We start from the raw sequence: 23394 nt of genomic DNA, 5'->3' as shown, positions 1-23394 counted from the left end.
ACAGAGATCTAGAGAGGCAGGCATGAGTCCTAGGCTCAGCCAATAACAAGTTCCCATTTCCCCCCATTTAAATCTGAAGCAAGTGATGCAAGGGCAGCATGTAGGCTTGGAGGCGTTTGCCCCATCTGTGGGACTCTCATTGGGCCATTCTAGCCAGGACATGGTTTCTTGGCTGCAGACTTCTGTTCCTTAGCCTCTGAAATGCCCTTGGTTCCTACCTTGGATCCAGTTTCCCTTTGATTCTGTGAATGTCTTGATATTCTTTCAATCACCCCCGTTTTTTCCTTTATATTAGCCTGAGTTGGTCTCTGTAAAAACAGATAACTGATATATCTAGCATGTGAAAGACACTCCTCCAGGACTGTACGGTGCACAAGAGACAAACCCCCAGCCTCAAGAAATTGAAACATAGAGTAGAAATGTAAAATGTTGAAAGAATAGCGGAAAAAAACCCTCAATAATATAAGCCCATAAATGCTTCACCTGGCATTTCAGTAGGAAAATGAATAATGCTGAGAAAGCATTGCCACAAGATTTAACCTACTTCAGGAAGCTGAGTAATTACCGAATCATCCATTTTTTAACCAATTTTTCATGCTGACAATGTGGATTAAGATCTGGAGTTATTGGTACATAGGAATAAAAGAGACCACCGTTGCATGTTTAAGACAAGGAAGTTGAGGCCCAGGGAGGGGAAGTGGTCTCACATCCAGAAAGTGGCAGAGCCAGATCTTGTGACATATTCCATCACTGCAGACGCCACACACACCACAGTGCTCCTGGCTGGTGGCCGCAACCCACTCTATGCTCGAGAACACCCACTTTTGCTTCTCCCGGGATGTTTCTGGTAGAATCACCCTTTGTTCTTATAAACACATGACTGGTTCCCTCCTCAGATAATGTCACTTTATACCTGCGTGACACGTGGGCCTGGCTAGAGCTGGACAGAAGGTCATATCCAAGAGCCAACCTGTGCCTTTCAAGTTAATTGTAGCATCTTCTCTTTGGGTCCCTAGTTGGCTACTCTTCACGTTTCCTCTCTTCAATTCCAAGCACCCCTTATGTCAATAATAGTAAATATATATATATATACACACACACATTATTTTTTAATATTTTTTTCCATTTTGGTTTATCCCAGGAGATTGGATAGAGTTCCCTGTGCTATAGAGTAGGACCTTGTTGTTTATCCATTCTAAATGCAATAGTTTGCGTCTACCAAACCCAAACTCCCAGTCTATCCCTCCCCACCCCCGCCTTGGCAACAGGTCTGTTTTCCGTGTCTGTGAGTCTGTTTCTGTTTTGTAGATAAGTTCATTTGTGCCATATTTTAGTGATATCATATGGTACTTGTCTTTCTGTTTCTCACCTATTTTACTTAGTATGATAAACTCTAGTTACAACCATGTAGCTGCAAATGGCATTATTTCGTTCATTTTCATGTCTGAGTGGTATTCCATTGTATATCTGCACCACATCTTCTTCATCCATTCATCTGTCGATGGACACTTAGGTTGTTTCCATGTCTTGGCTATTGTAAATAGTGCTGCTATGAACATAGGGGTGCATGTATCTTTTTGAATTAGAGTTTTGTCTGGATATATGCCCAGGAGTGGGATTTCTGGATCATATGGTTTTCTGAGGAACCTCCATGCTGTTTTCCATAGTGGCTGCACCAGCTTACATTCCCACCAACAGTGTAGGAGGGTTCCCTTTTCTCCACACCCTCTCCAGCATTTGCTATTTGTAGAGTTTTAGTGATGGCCATTCTGACCGGTGTGAGGGGGTACCTCACTGTAGTTTTGATTTGCATTTCTCTAATTGGACCTCATATTTGAACTCCCTCCAGGAATTGCCTTCAGCTGAAGGGAGACACCTCACTCAAGGTAACCCACATCCAAGACTGGTCAGTGAGGGATACAAAGGCCTGGCCCCTTATCTCCTTGAGACAGTTCCTAAGGGCCATCCCAGCCCCAGAGATCCCCAAGGGATTGGCTGAGGCCTTTGTTGCAACTGCAACACAATCACAGTCCAACTTCTCGCTCTGGTCCTGCTGCCGTCTCTCCCTCACAGGTGCTGTTCCTAAGAACATTCCCCAGGGAGCCACCTGCATGCAAATCTCAGTCTCAGAGCCCGTTTCCCAGCAAATATGATCTAAGAAGTCTCCTCACACACTCTAAATTCTGTGATAGTTTCTGAGGGTCGAATAATATTGTTCTACATTCCTCAGGATCGTGATTTCTGTTGCCAACAATCGCAGAGATAGAATCCTAAACCTCCAGACGTTTTCTGAAGAAAGAAGAAAATAGTAGCCCCGAGGTTAGTGCACACAACATTCGTACACCCTACAGATGTAAAGAGGCTTAGAGACCACACCCCCTTCCTTAAATATTTTCTGAGGGTTTTCTGTGTGCTGAAAGCTCCGCTGAACACTTTTATTTCTCACAGTTACTCTATTAGCATTTACTTTATTATCCTAGTTTTATTTTTTATGTATTTATTTTTATTTACTTTTTAATTGAAGTATAGTTGATTTACACTGTTACAATGTTAATTTCTGCTCTACAGCAAAGTGATTCAGTTATGCATATATATATTCTTTTTCATACTCTTTTCCATTACGGTTTATCGTAGGATATTGAATATAGTTCTCTGGGCTGTACGGCAGGACCTTGTTGTTTATTCATTCTACATGTGATAGTTTCCATCTGCTGACTCCAAACTCCCACTCCATCCCTAGTTTTATAATTGATAAAACCAAGCCTTAGAGCTGTGGAGTAACTTCCCAAAGGACGAAAAGTTGGAAAAGTGTCACCATATTCTACTAAATGGTAAGTGGTTTGAGGACAGGCACTCTGTCATCTTTACTTTTGAATCCCTAGCGCCTAACTTAGTACCTGGCACATAGCAGGTGTTCAATGCATCTTCCTTTATTTTTATTTTTTTAACTTTTGATTTTGTATTGGAGTATAACTGATTATTAACAATGTTGTATGAGTTTCAGGTGTACAGCAAAGTGATTCAGTTATACATATACATGTATCTATTCTTTTTCAAATTCTTTTCCCAGTTAGGTTGTTATAGAATACTGAGCAGCGTTCCCTGTGCTATACAGTAGGTCCTTATTAGTTATCTATTTTAAATACAGCAGTGTGTACATGTCTATCCCAAACTCCCTAACTATCCCTCCGCCACACCCTTCCCTACAGTAATCATAAGTTCATTCTCTAAGTTCACGAGTCTGTTTCTGTTTTGTATGTAAGTTCATGTGTATCATCATTGAAAAAAAATTTTTTTAGAGAAATATCGTATGATATCGCTTATATGCGGAATCTAAATCAATGCATCTTCCTGAAAGGATTAATGACTAAACCTTCAAGGAAAGGGAATTATAATTTTATTGATCACTTTTATCATGCCAGATATGTTTTCTATATTTTAATGTACAGTACCTCTTTAAAATTCACAGTACATCTGTGAGAGGTGAATTAATTTTTTTCATTTTCTAGATGGTGAAACTGAGGTTCAGATACACAGGTGCTAAGGGGTAGAACCAGGATTCTCATCCACTCTGTTGGCTCTCCATGCCTTCTACTCTATCTTGACCTTCCCACCACCTCCTGTTTCTCAGATGAGGAAGCTGAGGTACAAAATCTGTAAGCAGCTCTACCCCAGTCAGTAGGTCTCCCGCTCGGCACACTCAGCATTCCAGCTGCCTTTTCCAAATGGGGTCGGCAAAATGTCATTCTCACTTAGATGGCAAAACTCCTCACCAAATATAAAACTGAAAATGTAGGCCACTTGCCCATGTGATCGTGTTTCATAACTCAGAGCTAAAAATAGCCCTCAGCTTGCTTGGCCTGCTTATAACATATTAAAACCTCATATTCAAATTCACTCGCCTCTTGGATTAATGTCAAGATTATGACTTTCCAGGTTGCTTTCCCTTCCCATCTCTATCTCACCCAGCAGGAAGTGGATTAGCCTTGTCCACGTTATTTTCCACATGAATTACTGAGTGCTTATTTTCAAAGGGGAATTTTGTGACCTTATTGTCTTTGCTGTACCTGCAGAAGCCATTTTGGAAGGCAGGAGAGAGGTGGTTAAGGGCACAGGCTCCAGGGCTGGGGGGGGGGGGGGTCAAGGCTGTGTAATCTTTTTTCTTTTTAATTTAATTTTTATCTTATATTGGAGTATAGTTGATTTACAATGTTGTGTTTCAGGTGTACAGCTCAGTAATTCAGTTTTATATTTATATATATATATATATATATATATATATATATATATATATATATATACCCATTCTTTTTCAGATTCTCTTCCCATATAGGTTATTACAGAATATTGAGTAGAGTTCCCTGTGCTATACAGTAGGTCCTTGTTGTTTATCTATTTTATATATAGTAGTGTGTGTATGTTAATCCCCAAACCCTAATTTATCTCTCTCCCTCACATTTCCCCTTTGGGAACCATAAGTGTGTTTTTGAAGTTTGTGAGTCTGTTTCTATTTTATAACTAAGTTCATTTGTATCATTTTTTTTTTTAGATTCCACATATAAGTGATATCATGTGATATTTGTCTTTCTCAATATCATGTGATATTTGACTTCACTTAGTATGATAATCTCTAGGTCTATCCATGTTGCTGCAAATGGCATTATTTCATTCTTTTTATGGCTGAGTAATATTCCAGTGTATATATGTACCACATCTTCTTTATCCATTCACCTGTTGATGGACATTTAGGTTGCTTCCATGTCTGGGCTATTCTAGACAGTGCTGCAATGAACATTGTGGTGCATGTATCCTTTCGAATTATGGTTTTCTTCAGAGAAAGTCTATGTATTCTTGAGCCAGGCATGAAACCTTTGTCTTAGTTTCCTTGTCATTGAAATGGAGACAAAATAATACCTCTTATTTCCTGGGACTAAGGATTAAGCAACAACAAAAAATTCATGGTCAATGTTTAGCTCAATTCCCAACACATACCCCCCCCCCCACACACACACAGAGTGCACAAATAGAACTACTGAAAACAAAAATCAACAAAACAAAAAATCACCACCACTTAGCATGACCAACTTGTTCCAGTTTGCCTGGGACTTTCCAGCTTTAGTACTGAAAGACTCCAGTCTTGGGAAACCTCTCAGTCCTGGGAAAATTGGAACAGTTGGTTACTCAATTCCCCATCAATGAAACAAACAAAATGTTCTGAGTTATTCATGAAGCTTTTATTGATAACTAAAACATTTCAGACATTTTGATGGTATTTGAAAGGTAAGCATGACCAAAAAGTGAGTCCTTACAAAATGCTCAGCTTAATGAGAGAGAATCATGAATTATACATGGCAAAATATATACAGTCCTTCTGAAAGCTGGCACGAAATGTTCAAAGAGTAGAACTCTGAAATGCGTTGCTCCTGGGGGATACTTTGTATGAATTTCATGGATTGCACACTTCTGTCTAATAGGGAATTTTTTTTCTCCGGATACTAATGCTGTCGGGGAGTTAATAGGTTTACACAGGAAAAAGCATTTCCACGAGGAGGTAAGTTAAACAGCTTTCTTTACTGCAGTACTTCTCAGCATTTTTAATAGGCTAGTGAGCATTTGAATCTCTGGGATGGGGGTGTTTTAAGTATTGTTTCCAAACTTTAAGAATTTTGACAACACAGAATTATTTTTAGGGTTTATGGAATGATACCAGCGTTCCACGGGGCTCTGACAAAAAGAAAATCTAGGAGTTATCTGGCATTGGACATACAAAACTAGGACTAGGGAGAAAAGCGCCAAACCCCAGCTCCTCGTAAATAGAGCAGCTGTGCTTCAGTCATAATAGTTTGAGCTGGGGTTCTTTAGCCTTTTTGTGGTTCATGAACCTCCTTTCAGAATTTGATGAATGCATATGCACAGAGGAGGAAGGCCCCAAACTAGAGGCTTGAACTTTGCAGAGCATATTGGAGAGATGCTATATCTCCTGAGGAATTGAAAAATCTTGTTCCCTAAGAAAATTTGGGGCCTTTATAACAGCAGAGATGGAAAAAAAAAAAAAAAACCCTGCAAGGACTGAAATAAATTCTGACACAAGATAGAAATACTCAAGTGTAGTCAAGCATGAAGAATAGTGTGGCATGCCCCAAAGTAGTACTTAGACAAATAATAGTCATTATTTTTATATATTGAATGCTTACTGTGACGTGCATTACCTTATTTAATCAGAAGGTAGTTTATCATGGTAGTTTAAGCTGTGGCTTCTAAAATTTAAAAATATATGTGTATTCCTCATTCTTTTTATCTGTGCTCTCTCCTCCAACCCATGGGAACCTTTGAAGTTACTTGTGCTAATGTCAGTACTACAAATGCAAGAAGCTTAGGTCTCTACGACTTAGAAATAAATCACTTCCCAAACCATACAACCCATATCTAATTGTAAGAAAACCAAGAAATAAAAATTTCATCTCAAGATTCATAAAATGAAACAAAGATTAGTGTTGGAAGAGAATAAAGTTGGAGTACCAGCCATTTGCTGGATTTTACTCCCAGTCAGGCTATGGCTTCAGACGTCAAGGGGCACAATAGACACAGGAGGATATTTACTTCCAAAGGGAAAATAAGAAAAAAATCCCACATGACTTATGGAAGTAATGTTGTCTGAGGCCTTTGTGACTGGTTGGATGCCCCAGCCTGTGTTTCATTTCCTGCTCTGATGTCCATATCAGCTGCTTCTAAGAATGTTAATAACCTCTTTTTCTGTATCTTTGAGCACAGATGGGTATGCTGGAGAAGAAATAACAATTCATACACCCATGACTTTGCTTAGCAAGTTCCCTAAGTACTTGGTCCCTACAGGCAAGATTTTAATTAAAATTTTCAGTACATGAGGCATGGAGCTGTGGATGGATCACAGGAGAACTTGTTCCCTGAGAGCTTCATGTCAGAATAATCCCCTTCAAGACATCAGTCACTGGACCCTTAAATCCCAATCTGGCTTTATTCAGACTCACTATAGTGAGAACAACCTGTGCCCAGAGCAACCTTGTTCACTTGATTTTATTTTATTACAACGGAGTCCTCAGGGTCTCACTGCCGGAGGCCGTTTCCTTCACAGTGACATTGCTGTGATACATTAGTCAGAATAACCTTGGATAGCACTCTGATAACAAGAGGAATCTTTTATCTAGACTGAGTGATTTACTAAGGATTTCACATCCTTTGTCTTATTTCATCCTCAAAGCGCTCTGTAAAACATCAAGGGTGGTTATTAGTAATTCCATTCAAAAGTTGTAGAAAGTGAGACTCAGCAAAGTGAAGGAATTCATTTTGTTCCCCTCTGAAACGAGAAATCTAGTATTTAGGACTTTTGAGGTTTGACGTGTAGTGCCAAGGAATCCGCTCATGGTCAAAAAGCTGTATTCAGATGGATGAGATAAGATACTTCAGAAGGTACAAACTTACAGTTATACAATGAATGTCATGGGGGTGTAATGTACAGCATGGTGACTATAGTTAGTAATCCTGTATTGCATATTTGAAAGTTGCTAAGAGAGTAGATCTTAAAAGTCCTCATCACAAGAAGAATTTTTGTGACTATGTATGGGAATGGATGTTAACTAGACTCATTGTGGTGATCATTTTGTAATACATACAAATATCAAGTCATTGTGCTGTACACCCGAAACTAACATATTGTTATATGCCAATTATACCTCAAAAACAGAGATAATTTAGATCTCAGTGCCAAGGGGAAGCCATAACCTGCTTCTCCTAATAAGTTATCATCGTACTTCATCTTGTAAGGATGTTGGTGGTTATGGTGCTGTAACCAGAAGAGGGAAAATTAGTAGAAAAGGAATTGGGATTACATCTTTGGGCAGCTTTAGGAAATGTTGATGTTAGCGTAACTTAAAGGGTAGCAGAAGCCATCTAGTCTTTTTTTTTCTTAACAATTAGAAAACAAGTGTTTTGTATTATCACATTTTTGATACCCAAATACATATATTCAGTTCAGTGTATTTCAGTTCAAAAAGCTTTTATCTTTGCATGAAATTGTTGAACTTTATCACTCAAAGTAAAAACTGATACAGTTGGGTTTCAATCTGCCTCTTGTTTTCTATTCAGCCCACCTGTTCTTTGTTTCATTTTTTTTCCTTCCTTTTGGAATAAGGTTATCTCAGATTAAGTAATTAACTACTTTTGCTTTTTTTTGTCCCCTATTATTGCAGCTTTCATCCTTCACTTATTAAGTTGTACCTTGATATTTTTATTTTGCCCTCACTAGGAAAGAACAGTATAACATTTTGATTCTGGATGCCTCTCACCCCTTTTTGCTTTTATTCTCATATATTCTAACTTTAAATATAATTAAAACTTTAGAAGATTTTTTTCAACATTATTTTTTAGAGTTAATAAATTTATTTGTATTACTCACATATTAGTCTTTCCAGAGCTTATTCTAATGTCCTGTATTTTCATTTTGAATCTTTTTGTTGTTGTTGTTCGAAGAACCTCCTTTAGTATTTCTTTCAGTACAGGTTTGCGGGCAACTGGATCCCTTAATCTGTTGTCTGAAAAGGTTATCATTTTGTTTCACTTTTGAAAAATAGGGTATCTGATTATAAAATTCTAGATTGTGAGTTACTTATCCTTAGTACTTTTAAAGACATCACTCTCTCCACTCCATTCTGAATTTATTATTTATTTTGAGAAATTTGGTCAGTCTCACTTTTGCACGTTTGAAAATAATGTTTCTTTTTTTCCTCTGGTGGCTTTTAAGATTTGCTTTTTGACTTCCATTAAATTAAAATATGATTCCAAATGTGAGGAACAAGCCAGTTGTTTGAATGACTTTACTACTTTTTTTTCTCACACTCCTTTTTGTAAAATGTTAGTAGGGTTTTCTTAAAAAAGGAGGTCCAGGATTAAACATAGTTGAGGAAACACTGGATTTGTCAAATATGAATTTAACTTTAAATTCACATATAAGTAAATCTCCATGAAAGGGTTGTGCAGCGTATCACAAATATTTGAATAAATATTACCATCTTGAGGAAATAGAATTCTGTGGAGCACTTTTTGAGACAGGCAGCCTTACTGTGATCCACTTTCTACCATAAACCAGGTCTTCTGTACTGTGTATGTAACACCCTTCTTAGCATCACAGCATAGGACTTAAATGTAATGCTTAGGATTTCTGTAGCCTGAATTCTCACATATACCTGCTGTGTGCCCTTTGCAAGTTCCTTATTTTCTCCAAGTGTGTTCTTTTTACATTTTTAAAAGAGGATAGTAATAATGTCTACACAGGGTTTTTATGAGTACTATATTAGATAGTGCCTGGCATATAACATGTTTAGCAGCCATATGTTATACTATATATGTTATATGTGTAACATATAAATCTATATATTATACTATATATATACATTATACTATTAGTGAAATTAACATCAGAGTCATTGTAAATGCTAATGGTAACTGACCTGTGCTTCACTGACCATAATCATCACTTATTATTTGTAACATAATATTTGTGTGTATGTTTTATATTCCAATTTTAAGTTAAGCGTCTGTATTTCTTGGGAAAAAAGGGTTTAATACACATGTTCTCAAGGAATGTTTGTGAGCTAATAAAAGAATAACAACAATCATAAAATTTTTGAGTGATTATCACTTTAGGCATAGTGGCTACATCATATATATATATATATATATATATGTATGATATGATATATATATATAAAATCTCCTTCCAACTATATTATGATGTGATGATGTCTACAGTACCATCATGCCAATCTTATTTCAAGTGCTTGCTAAAGGTTTCATAAGTACAAAATGGAGAGTCTGGTATTTAAATCTCGATGTGTCTGTCTGCATATCTCTCACACTATATAGATACTGGTAAAAGCATGAGCTTAGAGGAAAGAAAGATTCTAATGCATTTCCAGTAATAAGAGCAGCAGCTGTTTCTACCAGGACAAGCAAAAAAAAAAAAAACTCAAAACATTAGTAGTATAAGATGGTGATTAATGATATATGCAGAGTCTGAATACCTTGGTGTGAGAATTCCAATCAGTCATGCCTCCATATAGTAGACATTAATTACTCAAAAATCACAAAGTAAATCCTAGGAATTACTGCACTGGGACTTTTAAAACTCATAGGCTGTGAGGAATACTTTTTAGGTATGATGGATTCACCTTGACAAATAGGTTATCACTTGGCGTACAAGAATGCAGGTTCCCAAATCAGTTGGAATGAAATGTACTCCAGTCTAAAGCTAAACGCCAGTCCCAGTGGTTTTTGCTTTAGGCAGGACAAGATTTGAGTTATTCTTACCAGTTGTCCACGCTGGTCCTATGATACATGCCAGTCACTCCTCCTGATAACTTCTGTGTTTGGGATGAGCATTTTTGTTTGTTTGGATTTGTTTACAGATTTTGTTCTGTAAAGGACACAATACCAATTGCCAAGGAAGAGGTCTTGCTTACTATTCTGCAGTTACTTGGCTTCTTTAGATTCTGCCGACTTCTTTGACAACTTGAGGTCTTACCATAACTCTTCATGTCATTTGGGGCAATCATCCATGCTACCTTTATTCGTCTTTTGTGTATTGGCTAAGGTGTTAATTCTCCTGAGAAAAGCATTCTGACCAATCAATTCCAAGTAGACTTTTACTGTTCACTCTCATATAGGCACCTTGTTCTATCTTTATTATATTCTTATTTGTGTGTTTGTTTCATGTTTGTCTTCTCCAATATAAACTTAAGCATGAAACTAAGAACCATGTTTGTTTTGCATGGACATGTACCCACAGGGCCAGGACTATGGCCCAACTCATTTGGGATCAATAAAGAGTTGAATGAATAATTAATTCTTATCAACGATACAAAGATTTCAAACGAATTAAGGGATGCAGCTCTTTCTGGGATCCATCTGGCTTAATGACAGACCTCTGTCCCTGTTCCTCCGTGTTTATGTCAATATGGGGCCCTTAATTTCAGTTGTTACATCTACCTTAATTTCAGAGGTAATGATGTAACTTGATTTTAGCATTCAAAGAGAATTAATACAAGTTATGTTAATGCACTCATGGTCTCCCTCAACAAGCAAGGCTGGATTCCTATAGACACATTCACCGCTTGTTCTCCAGTAGTGTGAGATAAAGACCTGTTGTTGCTCTCATGGGGACTTTGTCCCCTGGGGGTTCCGTGGGTGTGTAACTCTTTCACTCTTCAAGTTCTCATACGACTCCATTGGACCTTACAGTATAGGTAACAGACCAAGTGCCAGAGTCCCTTGACCATTCGTCCATTCACCCGATTGTCAATAGTTGTGTAATACCTACAATGGCCTTCCCGCAAACTGATACTCTCTGAGAGACTGCAGTAATGTCCAGGGAAAATACCTGCAAATAATCATGACTTCGATTATGATTATGATGATTGCCCTTTCTCAGGACATTACAGGGATTCTCTTATTTTCTCATGACAGTGGCCGTCTTTCAGGGAGGATATTGTTGGGGGCTACCTTTCTAATATCTTCATTTTATAGACGAAGATATAGAATCTCAAAGCAATTAAGTGACTTATCTGAGAAGAGAGATCAGTAGATCTTACCATAGAATTCATGTTAGCTACTTCCTTTGCAATTAACTATTTTTTTTCTCAATATCATCTTGCTCCAGAGGACTTTTTCCCTTTTGATCAAAGGCTAAGAAGAACATCTCAGTAGAATGTTTCCTTTCTTCCACTGACTGAATTTCTGATTTGAGACTCACATGTGAATGTGCTGAATTTCCTGTTCATTGTTCAGGGAGCCAGATACGCCTCTGATCAATCTACATTCTGTATAAATTTGCAGGGACAGATTTTTCTAGGAAAATATATCAAGACACCAGTTTCCCGTTTGATTTATACTTAACTCAATATTGAACGTTTTGAATGTTATTATGTGTCTGTGACTTTTAACAAGAGAATATGTTCCAAACACCATGGAAGTTCTTAAGGAACATACGTATTTATCTAGTAAAAAAAATTAAAGGAACAAGAGGGTCTTGAATCCCTGCTTTTGGAGTACGGAAATATTAGCTATTTTGGCTAATCCCAAGGTCCTTGAGAGTATGGAATTTGGTCTCAATTTGAAAATTCATTATAATCTGGAGAAAACATAACAGCATTAATAAAAAAGAGAAGGAATGGAGAGGAGTAAATGAGGGGTACCCATGCTAATAAACCAGTTATAAAAACGCACTTCAAGAAGAGGTATAAATACAACACTACAAAGAACAATTTATGGGAACGAGGAAACCTGGGCTCCAGTTATCATTCTGAAGCTTTGCTGGCATTAGGCACCCAGAATGATTAACTATTAGATATAGTGACTGGTGAACTATAGTGTAAATGAGACCATTCTACCATCACACTATCCTGAGGGACAAAACCAATGCTCTCTGCTTGGGAATAAAGAATAAGAATATCTCATAATAATGCTCAGTTTATATGTCTGTCTTGTTCCACTACACATCCTGAGGTCAGGGAACTTTTATTTTTTTTGCGGTACGCGGGCCTCTCACTGTTGTGGCCTCTCCCGTTGTGGAGCACAGGCTCCGGACGCGCAGGCTCGGTGGCCATGGCTCACGGGCCCAGCCGCTCCGCGGCATGTGGGATCTTCCCGGACCGGGACGCGAACCCGTGTCCCCTGCATCGGCAGACGGACTCTCAACCACTGCGCCACCAGGGAAGCCCCTCAGGGAACTTTTTTAATGATTGTAAATCTTAGAATTAGCACACAACTTGTCGTACTATAAGCACTTAGTACTTGGAGAATGAAATGAATGAATTACTGACCAAATTCCAGCACTTTATGTGGTTTATTACTTGGTGTTACTGAAAAGTTATGTCACTTTTTAATGTAGATTTTTTTTTCTTTTTCTTTTTTTGTAGAGAGGAGAGAGGAGTTTGATTTGCACTTTTCTGTATATAGTTTTTATCATTCATCTGGATTCAGAAGGAGGGTTTGCCAAATTCACACTAGCTTATAATACATTTGATTTCCAAGACTGTGCCTTTTAATTCCCCACGTTGCCTCTGAATGGTGGATTCAATAAATTAGTCACTCAAGAATCAGGCAATATAATGAGTAATTTTTTGTGTTCAGGCTTTGATTCAAAATGACATGGCTTCAAATACCAGCTCTGCTACTTGCTAGTTTTATGGACTTCAGTGTGTAACTCCTTGTCAGTAAGGTTCATTTTCCCTGGATGTGAAATGGGGATAACATCTCACGTGGTTGCGTGATAAATCAATGGAGGTGTAGTATGCATGGTATGACATGGTGCCCTGAAAATAGAAAGTGCTCGATAATTCCTCACCATTATAGTTTAATTCATTATTTAAGTTTGTATGTCTGCTTATATAGTACTGATGATATATATGGGAGATGAAGCTTAAATTAAGATAAGACAAATTACTATGATTAACAATGAGATCAATGGTGCTCTACAGGTTATAACGGAAAAGTAGTGTCTGGAGAGAGGAGTTGCTGAAGGCTTCATGGAAGCTTTGAAACTTGTGTTATTCTTTGAAGAATAAATGTGAATTTCACCTAGGGCACAGAGCATTTTGTTAGGAAGATTGCACTTTTTAAGTATCTCCTGAACACCACCTGTATTCAATGGTGCAACCCATGAAAACCTTTGAAGAAACATTGCCCAGAGGTCAGTCAATATTCAAAGATGTTTGGCTTCCCTGGTGGCGCAGTGATTGAGAGTCCACCTGCCGATGCAGAGGACACGGGTTTGTGCCCCGGTCCGGGAAGATCCCACCTGCCGCGGAGCGGCTGGGCGCGTGAGCCATGACTGCTGAGCCTGCAACAGTGAGAGGCCCATGTACCGCAAAAAAAATAAATAAATAAAAATTCAAAGATGTTTTATAATTCTTACTCTCAACAGTCGATTCATTTTATCACAAGAATGTACCTGAAACTAGTGTTTTTTTCCTCTTGTAGGAAAATGCTGAATTAAGACTCACTCCTTCACTTCGTTGAAAAAGAAAGATGGTGAGAAATAAAATGAAATGCTTTCAGCACATTCCCCCCCCCCCCCAGATTTAGGGACATCTAATATGTGTATTGATTAAGGTAAGCAGGAACCAAGAGGGTGTCTTCTCTGGATACTAATGCCTCCCAGTGGCTTCCCTACCACCAATAGCAGGAGTAAAGAGGGAGCAGGAAACTGCAGGCTTCTGTCAAGACTTTCACCCTCCCTTTCCACCCCACAGCTTCATAACCTGGGTGTCTCCTTCTACCCTGAAACCTGAGGACTAATCTCATGATTCTCTTTATCAGGGTGTCACTCACCATGAAGCTGAGGAATCTCAGGTCAGCCCTCAACGCCTGTTAAATAATGTTCATAACTCTTCATATCCCTCTTTCTAAGCCCAGTAGCCACTCCCGCCCAACTCCTGAAATCATTCTACTGTTCCCTCTGGAATTTATAGTCAGTCATCAACATAACCCGATAGATACTTAACCTCTCCTCTGCAAGCTCCCTTTACCTACTTGGTCCAACTGATATCTGTGTCCTGGGACAGTGCTTTTTAAATAGCCATCTCAGTGGTAGAAATTTTCTCTCCCATTCTCCTCCTAACAGTATATTGCCTCGTGATCTTGACTTTGTAACATTGAAATACTCTGATTTTTGTTTTCTCCAAACTCTTTCCTTTAGTGGAGTTATCTTGTTTTGTGGATTTAACATGATATGAGAAAGTTAACCATTAGCAAATTGCCAATATGGTTCAATTTAATAAAATCTGATGCAACAAGTCCAGTAGTTTGTGCAACCCTTCTAAGTTGGACGGCCAAAAGGAATCTGACTCTGAATGACTAATCTCAGATGGTCTCTCTTGTTCTTTCTCAAACATCTGCTGCTTCTACACCATTCCCTCTGTGACTATACAAAAAATGGAGTCATCCTTGTTCCCTGCTTCTCTATTGTCCTACATTCAATATAGCAAGAAATCCAGCCAGCTCTACCTTTAAAATATATCCAGAATAGATAATTTCTCATTACCTCTCTCACTACCACCCTGGTCCAAGCCATCGTTACCTGTCGCATAGATTAACGAGATTCATGTGAAGAAAAGTGAAGCAGGTGAAATCACAGCATCCCAGATTTCATTCTCACATGGAAGCCATCCTTAGCCTCACCTACATTTTGGATCCCTATATAGATTCTGTCACTATCTTCTATCAGTAAGAATATCTACGTTTATTGAATGCTTGTTAAGCGCTAGGCTCTATTGTTATGTCCATTTTAAAAATGGAGAAACTGAGGCTCAGGCACCTTAATTAATATACAAGATGACTCAGAAAATAAATGGATTCTTACCTGGCATAGCTGGACTGGCCACTATCTGAGTAGAAGAGGAATATTGTGTGAAAAATGGGGGGAAGGCATAGATGGATTAGGAGAGTGGAAGAAATTTGGGGCAGAAGCAAAAGAGTGAGTGATCATATAGGATGTTCGATTTCAGAGTTATCTGGAATTCCTCTGTTACAACATCCACTCCTGTAATCAATACATGGACCAATAACTCTGTCCTAGTCATAATGTGTAAAAACCTACAATGCCAGGTTTTTTTTTTTTCATGGGATGTCTGGAATCTAGCATTGAGGGCTCCTGTAATTTGACTTGAAATGCTAGCAGGTCCTATTATGGAATGACAGAGATAGTTAAATGTTTGGGGCATATCCCTCAGAACCAAGTGAAAGATCACAGCAACAGATTGTCTCTCCTGATAGGGAAGGTTTTTCCTTTTGGAGAAGAGGAACCAGGATCTGCATTTTCTATGAGTTTTCCTTGTAAAATACTAAAACCTCCCTGGAGTATTGTAAGTGTGAAGAATCATTTTGGCTACATAATTTGCAGATCCCAGTGTAAAAACAAAAATGTGGAGCCCCTTGTTAAAAATGTATAATAATTTTAAGTTGACAAGAGCACTGGAGGACCTTCTAAGCACAGGGTCTGCGTGGCTGCACAGGCTTCATGCTCATGAAACCAGCCCTGAAGAATCCTCCTCTTCTTAGATATAATCCTTTTAAAAGTAAAAAACAATACTTAAAATTAAGGTGTTCTCCATATTTTATGTCATCATGAAAATGCAAATTAAAACAACGATGAAATAATACTGCACATCTGTTAGAATGGCCAAAGTCCAGAACACTGACAGCACCAAGTGCTGCTAAGGACATGGAGCAACAGGAACTCTCATTCTCATTGCTAATAAAAATGCAAAATAGTGCAGCCTCTTTGGAAGGCAGTTTGTCAGTTTCTTACAAGACTAAATATACTCTTACTATACAATAGCACTTTTTCTACTTGGTATTTACCCAAAGGAATTGAAATTTTATGCCCACACGAAAACCAGCACCAGGATGTTTATAGCAGCTTTATTCATTATTGCCAAAACTTGGAAGCAATCAATATGTCCTTCAGTAGGTGAATGGATTCATGAACTGGGGCAACCCAGGCAATGGAATATCCTTCAGTGTTAAAAAGAAATGAGCTATCAAGCCATGAAAAGACATGGAGGACACTTAAATTCGTATTACTAAATGAAAGATGCTGATCTGAAAAGACTACCAACTGTATGATTTTGCTATATGACATTTTGGAAAAGGAAAAAACTATGGAGACAGTAAAACAGATCGGTATTTACTAAGAGTTAGGGGGTTGGAAAGGAAGAGTAGATGGAGCACAGAGGATTTTTAGGGCAGTGAAAATACTTGGTATGATGCTATAATGATGGATAATATCATTATGTTTGTCCAAATTCATAGAATGTACAACACCAAGAATGAACCCTAATTAAACTACTGACTTTAGGTGATTATGATGTGTCAATGTAGGTTCATCCTTAGAAAAAAAATACAGCATTCTGGAGAGTGATGTAGATAATGGGAAAGTTATGCATGTGTGGGGTCAGGGGGTAAGCATGTCTTAAAAATAATCCACAAAATGTACAAAACTTAAGCTATATTGATCAAGAAAAAAGAGAGAGCACTCAAATGACCTTATAGAAATAAAAAAGTTTAAAGGACTCCTATGAGCAATTATATGACAACAAATCAGGTAGCTTAGATACAATTTCTAAAAAGACATAAACTGCCAATATTGACCCAAGCAAAATAAAAATATGGATTTACACCAAGGAAATAAATTAATAATCAAAACTTTATCCACGTGCTTTGTGACCACCTAGAAGGGTGGGATAAGGAGGGTGGGAGGGAGACGCAAGAGGGAGGAGATATGGGGATATATGTATATGTATAGCTGATTCACTTTGTTATAAAGCAGAAACTAACATATCATTGTAAAGCAATTATACTCCAATAAAGATGTTAAAAAGAGAAAAACAAAAAAAAACTTTATCCACAACAAAAATCTTAAGCCCAAGTGGCTTCACTGGTGAATTCTCTCAAACATTTAAAGAAGAATTAATACAAAATATTTCACAGAATAGACAACAGGAAGAACACTTCCTTAACTCATTCTGAGGCTAGTAATTACCCTGATACCAAATCCAGACAGAGACATGGCAAGATGTTTATTGATGTCCTTAGGTGTGTTTTTAATTTTAATATTCCAATTGAGGGTTAAATTTATTCTTGAAAAAATTTGATGAAAATACCTTTTGTTTTGTTTTGCTTTGGAAAAAATTTGGCAGGTATCTCTTTAAGAATTGTTTCTGTCCCCTTTAAGTATTATCTTTCCCCTTACTTTTTTAGTGTCCAATACATGTTCATACAACCCTTCCCCATGTTTTAGCCTGGATATTTTTTACTGAGCTCTTTATTAGTTTACTCTGCATTGTGTCTTTTTAAACTGAAGTATAGGTGACTTACAATATTAGTTTCAGGTGTACAACATAATGATTTGATTTTTTTATAAATATAAGGTTATAAAATATTGTTTATCTTCCATTACATCCTCGTATGTTATTTATTTTATACCTAGTAGTTTGTACCTCTTAATCTCCTTCTCCTATTTTGCTCCTTCCCCCCACCCCTCTCCCCACTGGTAACTACTAGTTTGTTTTCTGTATCTGTGAGTCTATTTCTGTTTTGTTGTATTGGTTCCTTTGTTTTATTTTTTAGATTCCACATATAAGTGAAAATATACAATATTTGTCTTTATCTGTGTGACTTATTTCACTAAGCATAAGACCCTCTATGATTTGCAACAATATGGATGGACTTGTATCTAATATTCTTTTAAGATACTTATCAAATTCTTGGGGGGAGGAGTCAAGATGACATTGTGGCAAGACACAGAGTTAGCGTGTCCCCACAACTAGGGCATCTGCCCGCTGCTGGTGGGGGACTCTGAACCTCAAGGAGAGGGGAGGAACCTCAGAGTGAGCTGGTAGGACGTAGGGGGATCGAGGGGGGAGGAGAAGTGGAAGCCAGACAAGATCAGAGCCTCTGAGGCTGGGGAGATCAGGAGAGGCAGGCGGGAGGGGCTCTCCGGGAGGAGCAGGAGAGGAGAAGAGGGAGTTTGCCATGCCCACTAGAGCCCAGGAAGCCTGCTGGGCTCCCAGGTGAGGTCCCCTGCCCTCTGAGACAAGGGATGGGGGGCACAGCCTGGGCCTCTTCTGTTCCTTGAGCCTAAGCCCCACCCCCATGGCCCCCAGGGCCTTTTCCAGCCCTGCGGGTCCTGAGCAATGGCCCCGCCCCAACCTCGCCCATGCTTAGGCTCCGCTCTCCACAGCCAAGGCATTTGCCCCCTCCTTTTTTATTTTCTTTTCCCTCCTCCTCTTTTTTACTATTGTGGTACTGATGTACCTTCTGGTTGTTGATTCATCTATATTTTTATTTTTACATTCTTTATAACATATCTGTTAGTTTCCTAGTCTAATTTTAGTTTTTACTTTGTTATTGTTCTTTTTTTTTTTTTTTTTTTTTTGCCACCCCACGTGGCTTGCGGGATCTTGACTTGTGAGCCTGGGTCGGGTGGAAGCTCCTGCAGTGGGACCTCCAAGTCTGAACAACTGGACTAACAGGGAACCTCAGACCCCAGGGAATATTCATTGGAGTCAGGTCTCACAGAGTTCCTCATCTAAGCACCAAGACCCAGCTCTACCCAATAACCTACAAACTCCAGAGTTGGAAGCCTCAGGCCAAACAATCAGTAAAACAGGAACACAATGCCACTCATTAAAAAATAAAAAGGGAGAGAGAGAGACAGCAATAAAATATGTCATAGATGAAGGAGCAAGGTAAAAACCTACAAGACCAAATAAATGAAGAGGAAATAGTTCTCCTCCATGGCTCTGAAGCTCCCCCCAACCCATTGCACACACTCCCCATCTCCACCAGTGAAGGGGCTTCCTAGTGTGTGGAAACCTTTCCTCCTTCACAGCTCCCTCCCAGAGGTGCAGGTCCCATCCCTGTTCATTTGTCTCCAGTTTTTTTTTTTTCTTTTGCTCTACCCAGGTACGTGGGGAGTTTCTTGCCTTTTGGGAGGTCTGAGGTTCTGCCAGCGTTCAGTAGGTGTTCTGTAGTTGTTCCACATGTAGATGTATTTTTGATATATTTGTGGAGAGGAAGGTGATCTCCACCTCTTAATCCTTTGCCATCTTGAAGGTCCCTTCTGTAGTTGCATTCTTGTCATTGCCTACCAAGATTTATTATGATACTGCTGAAGTAAATGCATAAGAAACTTTAAAAAGGATAATTCCATTTACTACCCTCCATGTTTGTGCTCTTACTGTAATCTTTTGCTTATAAATTCCATCATAGGATGTTATTTTTGTTATAAATAATCAACCGTTTTTAAAGGAATTCTAAAAGTAGTTTTTACATTTTAATCTTAATTTTAAGAATATTTCCACTGGATATACAATTCTAGAAACGATCGTTTTCCTTTCATCTCTTTAAAGATGTCATTCCACTGTCTTCTGGTTCCCATTTTTCTCATGAGAAATCGTTAGTTTTTTATGGTTTTTTTCTCCCCACATTAAGGTAAATTTTTTCTCTTTATCTGTGATTCCTAGCCATATAACCACAGTGAACCTAAGATTTGGGGGGGCGGGAGGGGGTGTTGGGGGGTTGGTAAGGAATTCATTGTGTTAAAATAAAATAAAATGGAAACCAGACTTGAAAATCCCCTGAACAGACAAAACTAGTTAGGCCATGTAAGCAAAAAGTAATCTAGCTTATTTCATGAAGTAAGTGAAACTTAGCTTAGATATTTCCTTGTAAATGTCTTTGATAATCATAAATAAAATTTAAATCATCTTCCTAAAATGGTATAATACCTTTTATCCAAATCCTCTGCCATCTGGAAACTCCCACTGTAATAAACAATCACTGTATAAGTTAAACAATTTCTTCATTCTCACTTTACAAGCCCTCTTGTAACAATATGCCTCTGAGCTTCAAATCACTCTCAATTTGAAGTCTCCCTATCTGCAAATAGTTGTTTGCTCAATGAAGTACTCATATCAAGTAAAGCTCTCTAAATTTTCTTTTGACAATTGTATTTAATAACACATCCCAAATGCAAAATACATTCACCCTACACCAACACTCCCAAAAGCCTCAGCTCATTATAGCATTAACTCAAGTCCAAAATCTCATCCAAATGTCATGAGTTCAGAAGTCTCAAATCTCATCATCCCAACTATCTAAATCAAGGTCTAGATGAGACTTAGGGTATGAACCATGCTGGGATAAAATTTCTCTCCATCTGTGAACCTGAAGAACTAGAAAACAAGTTACCTGTTCCCGACATACATGGAGGGACAGGCATGGGATAATGGTTACAGACATTTCCATTCAAAAAGAGAGAAAGTGGAAGGAAAAAAGGACTTATTGGCCCCAACCAATTTTGAAATCAAACAGGAAAAACTCCATTAATTTTCAAGGCCTAGGAATAATCCTCTGTGGCTTGTAGTTCCTCTGGGACCAAAGTATCACTCTCTGTGGTGCAAGACACCACTCTCTAGGCTCACAGCTCTGTCCCTAGAATCATCTTTCCTTTTTCATGAAGGGTAGCACATATTTACAGCTGAGTAGTTTTATCCACCTGTTTCCTACTTTCAGAATTTCAGGAATATAGTCGCCTTTTTCTCTTTCCTTTTTTTTTTTTTTTGATACATTTAATATGAGTTTATTTGGTTAATTTTTTGGTTTAAGCAAAAAGTGTTTATTATTATGTATTCTGCGGTTTCCAAAATTGTTGGAATGGCTGAAAAAGTACATGCAGCTTCTGGGAAAAATTTCTGGTCCCAGCTTTTCACTGCTTCTGCCAGAATCAGAAAGTCACAAAACCCAGAAGCTGTTTGCTATAAAATCTTGTCCCCTAAGCTGTGATTTATGACAGCAAAATGGATGGCTTCCATATTGTCTTGCTCCCTTCATTTTCTTCTCTTTTAATTGTGGTAAGAACACAACATGAGGTGTACCCTTTTAACAAAATTTTAAGTGCATGATACAGTTGTGTTATCTACAGGCATCAGCTCTCTAGAATTCATTCATCTTGTATAACTGAAATTTATACCCCTTAAATAGCAACTCCCTATTTCTCCCTGTCCCCAGACCCTGGCAACCATGATTCCATGCTCTGTTTCTATGAATTTGACTATTTTAGATACCTCAGATAAGTGAAATCATGCAATATTTGGCTTTCTGTAACTGGCTTGTTTCACTTAGCGTAATGTCCTCCAAGTTCATCAATGTTGTCATATATAATCAGATTTTGTTCTTTTTTAAGATTGAACAGTATTCCATTGTATGTATATAGCACATTTTCTGTATGCAGCCATTCTTCAATGGACATTTAGGTTGTTTCCATATCTAGTTTGTTGTGAATAATCTTGCAATGAACATGGGAATGCAGATATCTCTTTGAGGTACTGATTTCATTTCCTTCAGATATATACCCAGAAGTGGGATTGCTGATCATATGGTAGTTCTATTTTTAATTTTTTGAGGAACCTCCAGTCTATTTCCCATAGCAGCTGCACCATTTTACATTCCCACCAATAGTATACAAGGGTTCCAGTTTCTTCACATTCTCATCAACACTTATTTTTTGTGTTTTTTTGATAAAAGCCACTCTGACTGGTGTGAGGTGATATTGTTGTTTTGACTTGCATTTCTTTGATGATTAGTGATGTTGAGCATCTTTTCATATACCTTTTGGCTATGTATACATCTTCATTAGACAGATGTCTGTTCAAGTCCTTTGTTCATTTTTAAATTCAGTTATTTGGTGTTTTTTGCTATTGAGCTGTAAGAATTCCTGATATATTTTAAGGCACAAGGAACAAGAGCAACAATAGACAATTGAGACTACATCAATCTAAAAATCTCTGTACAGCAAAGGAAACAATCAACTGAGTGAAAAAGCAATCTACAGAATGGAAAAAAATATTTGCAAGCTATATATCTGACCAAAGATTAATATGACAATTTTCTTTTATCTCCCCTTGTCTCTCTCCTTTCAGTCAAAACTACCTGAATTTCTGCTGATATTACTTTCTCAAAAAACCTTGTGGTCTCCCATGTATGTCATGGGGATTTACTCCATTAGACAAGAGGGCCTTCCACAGATCTTCCCTGGATAATTGTATCTGTATTCCTGCTTCTGCTGAGATGGTTGAGGGGCATCCATGAGTCACACACTTAATCTCTTCAAATAGCCCTCTGCATAAGTGAGAAATATGACCTTTTGATACTTACAAAGCACTAGCAAAAGATTATCCATTCTGGGGTTTCCCTGGTGGCACAGTGGTTGAGAGTCCGCCTGCCAATGCGGGGGACACGGGTTCATGCCCTGGTCCGGGAAGATCCCACATACCGCAGAGCGGCTGGGCCCGTGAGCCATGGCCGCTGGGCCTGCGCGTCCAGAGCCTGTGCTCCACAATGGGAGAGGCCACAACAGTGAGAGGCCCGCATACCGCAAAAAAAAAAAAGATTATCCATTCGCACCCTTGGTTTTTTCTACAAAGCTACTTTCCTGACAGTGCAATGCTTGGTTTTAGTATCTTTGATAATCTGAATATACTGAGAATTTCCCAAATCATCAAGTCTTGTTTGCTTTGGCTTAACAGTTGTGCCCAGAAACTAAAACTGGGACAGACACGGGAAAATCAGGATAGTTTGTCACCCTACCTCACCTCATAGTGTAGCCCTTTGGAGTCCCAGGCTCATGTTGGGAGAGCCACATGTTAGACTTTCTACTTTGTGCAACTCTGGGCTTTTGTTTAATCCTCTTTGCCTCCTGATGCGTGCCCTTCAGTCAAGCTTTATTTTCTGGGAAGAGTAAAAGTATCTTCTGTTCTCATTTACCTTACAGAATTCCTGTTTTCCCTTCAGTTATATCCT

At 38.4% G+C, this 23394-nt stretch overlaps 1 long non-coding RNA gene across 2 annotated transcripts in view; it reads left to right on the top strand.

Annotated features, from left to right (window-relative positions):
- Nucleotides 1-5291: 5291 nt before the first annotated feature.
- The window catches only part of LOC132429944 (uncharacterized), a 32221-nt gene continuing 14118 nt past the window's right edge, over nt 5292-23394 (top strand). For both annotated transcript variants that reach the window (XR_011246577.1, XR_009520411.1), the window contains exons 1-2: nt 5292-5551; nt 14011-14061. This is a non-coding gene — a long non-coding RNA (uncharacterized lncRNA). The remainder of the gene's footprint in view (nt 5552-14010; nt 14062-23394) is intronic.

This window comes from Delphinus delphis, chromosome 8, assembly GCF_949987515.2.
Source record: "Delphinus delphis chromosome 8, mDelDel1.2, whole genome shotgun sequence".
In the NCBI taxonomy this organism is placed as follows: domain Eukaryota; kingdom Metazoa; phylum Chordata; class Mammalia; order Artiodactyla; family Delphinidae; genus Delphinus; species Delphinus delphis.
The sequence above is the reverse complement of the archived record's forward strand: the minus strand, read 5'-3'. Positions and strand labels throughout refer to the sequence as shown.